The following is a 4,249-nucleotide window of genomic DNA, read 5'->3' on the forward strand; positions in this document are numbered from 1 at the left end:
TCCAAGAGTATGCCAAAATGGTGGGACATAGCAAATTAGCTACTCCTTTACCTAGCAAGACACGTGCACATTCCTTTACCTAGCAAGACACGTGCACATTCTTATCATGCATCTTATTCTTTTGTAGATCATGCTTTCATTGTCAGTATATGCAATGAAGAAGCATAATAAAATGATCATTGGATGCAAGCTATGCAAGATGAGTATAACTAGATTCTAAAAAATCTTTCTTGGTATTTAGCAGATCTACCTTATGGTAAAAAAGCCATTGGTACAAAGTGGGTTTTTAAGCTTAAGCTTAAAGCTAATGGTAGTGTTACTATGCTATAAGGTAAGGCTTGTTGTTGCAAACGGTTATGCTCAAGAGAAGGGCATAGATTATGATATCTTTGCATCCATGTCTCATATGACTATGATCAAGTGTATTATTGCACTGGCAATGCATCATGGTTGGAATGTACATCAGTTGGATATTAAAACTGCCTTCTTGAATGGTAATTTATATGAGGAGGTATATGTATCTCAACCTCGTGGTCTTGTTGAGGGGGACACGAGTCTAAAGAAGTATGAAGGTTAAAGAAAGCTTTATATGGCCTTAAGCATGTTCCCATAGCATGGTATGAGAAGATAAATGTATACTTGGTTACAAATGGTTTTTGCAGCAGCCAACTAAGAGTACCCTCTATGTAAAGAGGAGTAAAGATTGTTCTTTGTTGGTCATCATTTTATACATTGATGACATGTTTTTTGGTCATCGTTTTATACATTGATGATATGTTGTTTTTGGTCATCGTTTTATACATTGATGATATGTTGTTTTTTGGTCATCTCGGTTTATACGTTGATGACATCATGTTTTTTTGGTCATCATCAGATGACATGCTACTCACATGCCCCAATGAGGAAAATATTTCAACCTTCAAGGCTGAATTATATGTGTCATTTGAGACAAATTCATTGAATTATTATTTCTCATTGCATTATTATTTCAACATACAATTTATGCAACATGATGATGGTATTGTGATGTTGCAATCAAAGTACATTCAAAGGGGTTGCGCACACGATTTGGTTATAACGAATGTAAGCATGTTTCTACATCAGTAGAGACAGGTGCTATGCTTTAGTATTCAGGATGTCGGTGAACCATTTGATGTATCGGTCTATTGGGTGTCTCATCTATCTATGTAATACGAGGCCAGATATTCAGTTCAGGGTCTCCCAGTTGAGCAGGTTTATGCACAATCCTAGAAACAAGTATTGGCTCCCAAGCAAGTATCCAGATACTTGCTTGGGATTATAAGTATCCAGATACTTATAATCCCTTGGCTTATTCTATGCTGGGGTTGATATTCAATTGCACGCTTTTATTGATTCCGATTGGGGGGTGATATTCAATTACACTCTTTTCAGTGATTCCAATTGGGGTGGGTTTTATGACACACAAGTGTTTAGTGGCTTTTGCTTTCACCTTGTTTGATTCATATATATCATAGCTCAGTAAGAAAACAGTCGTGCGACAATGGCAAATTAGAGTTATGAAACTAAGTACAAGGTAACTTTTTTAGTGACTATGGAGTGTGTATCACTTAGTTACCTTTTGGCAGATCTTGGTGTTGGGACAGCAATTCCCCACCTCCATCTTCAAAGTACATTAGTCATTTGTAATGAACCTAGTGTTTCATCATCATACAAGTCCTATTAAGGTACATTATCATTATGTCAACGAGAGGCTCATTATTGTAGGAGAGGTTACCTTGGCTTATGCCTCTACACAATGCCTCCATCTTCAAAGTACATTAGTCATTTGTAATGAACCTAGTGTTTCATCATCATACAAGTCCTATTAAGGTACATTATCATTATGTCAACGAGAGGCTCATTATTGTAGGAGAGGTTACCTTGGCTTATGCCTCTACACAATGTGGCAGATATGTTCACAAAGGCGCTGTCATCATAAGAGAAGTTTGCAACCTTTCACAAAGCTTTCAGATATTTTATTAAGGGATTGATCATCCACCACATGATCCCTATTCATGTTCACATCATCACTACAAGGAGGATTTATAGTCATTTATATGGTAGTGATGTGTGAACATAGGGGCTAATAATGGGCTGGGATACTTTTTGGCTCTTTAGGAAGTTCTTTCCCTCGAGCATATATATGCACTCTTATGAGTGTGTGAAAGTGACCTTATCATGTCCCTTCACTTGTTCTTCTCTCCTCATTATTATCAATCTGCTTTCCATCTATTCTCCTTGCTTTTGCTACATCTATGTGTGTATTGCTACATTGATCTCCACTCCAACAAAGATAATATTATGGGCGATGCATTGTTCTAGAATGTGGACATGTTCACTTATGGCTATTTTAGAGATGCATTATGATTAGTATGTGTACATACAAGAGGATATGCGAATAATGAAGGTGTTGTGGCCGCATGATAGAAAAATCATAACAAGGGTCATATGAAGATTTTCTTCACTTTTGGGTACAAAATGGTCTCCTTTACTAATATCACGAGAGTGAGATTTTTTAGAATATTTTATCATGGGAGTGAATCCAATTAATTATGTATGATGTATGGTTCCTGTGTGGAGCATGGTATTAAATGATTTCCATTTGTTAGAATTATTTTTGTTGAGTGAGTCCAAAGTAATTGTGATCTAACATTGTGGACTATGTTGAGTATAGATCATAACATAAGTTCGAAACAACCAAGGTGGACATTAGATGAGATTATCTTACCAAGCACATGTGTGCTAAATATTTGATTTTGTATGGTTTGGCCCAATGTACATATGTTAGGCAAGGTTTATTTTTTATGAGATACTTTAAAAGCATTGGACTAAGGTTCAATTTTATAAATTTCTAATTTTGGAAAATCTATACTATATCTATGGTTCCAAGGGCTAAATTTATGAATATGATTTAAATACCGTGTATGTGGGAGTGGGGCCACACATCGAGGGGAGATTGCACCCAATCTTGTGTTCTTTTATTTTTATGCTATGATGTTTATGGTTTATTTCTTCTATTATTTAATTTATGAAATATTATAATCTCTATGTACCATGGTAAGAGTGGTATCAGAGCACGGCAAATTCAAGTATTGAATTCCGGGGAAAAGAAATTCAGCAAGTGATCAGCTCGGTATTCTTCTTCGATATTTTTTCCAACTCTTTTAAAGACTCTTTCAAGGAGTTATTATTTGGATTTTTGTCGACATCAAAGCATTACTGGATTATTATTTTTTATTCTTCATGGGACACCATCGACGTCAAGCACTTCAACAACCCTTCTTTCGAAATACACGACACGGGAGTCAGATAAGCTTGCTACCCTTTTCTATTTTATTTCTACATTTTCATATTATTTTACTTGCTTTTTTTCTACAATGGCAATCTATCCAAAACCACCTACTATCCAAGATCAAGTAAATGCACTTCAAGCTCAATTGTTAAGTGAGAAGAGGTAAAGAGAAGATTTTGAGCGAAAATTTACTCGTAAAGAACCGAAGACGTGCATATTCTGAATTTGATTCTTTGGATTCTGACGAAGACAAAGGCGACCAACCTAAATAAGAGGGTACTCCCAATCATGATTTCTACCACTAGAGAGGTAAGCCTAAAACTCATGCTTATGCATTGTTCAATTATTTTTTTAAAGAATTTAGAGTCCTTAGGTGACCTTTTTGCCAAACAAGAGAGGAAAAACTGTACTTAAAATTTAAATATATTGGTCAAGATGGTTCAATGATTGATATGTACTTTCTATACACGGAAAAAAATACATATTAGACTTCACTATCAGGACTCGAGTGAACTAACAATAATGCATATGTTTTTCGACTAATCACCGAAGAATATATGTAACTTATTGTTATTTCACATTCAACCTTTAAACTTTAACACCTCATTTAAAACACTTTATTCAAATTATTCTCTTTTCTGTTTCAAATAAGGTTAACCACGTGTCTGTGAAAGATACTTGTGTTGGTGTCTGTGAGAGGTACTTGTGTCGGTGTCTGCGAGAGATACTTGTGTTGGTGTCTGTGAAAGATACTCATGTTAGTGTCTATCTAAGTGATATTTATCTGTGAGACAGATAACGTATCACAATCTAGTGTTGAGAGGGATTCTATCTGTGGGTGATAGATATTATATTCTAATCCTCTTCACTTGCTAATTTAATAAACAACTGAGGTCAGTTGCAACCCAAACAAGAGGGAATGTTACGGTAATTAAT

The sequence above is a fragment of the Cibotium barometz genome, chromosome 16, assembly GCF_041138505.1.
Source record: "Cibotium barometz isolate CiBa-2024 chromosome 16, ASM4113850v1, whole genome shotgun sequence".
NCBI lineage: Eukaryota > Viridiplantae > Streptophyta > Polypodiopsida > Cyatheales > Cibotiaceae > Cibotium > Cibotium barometz.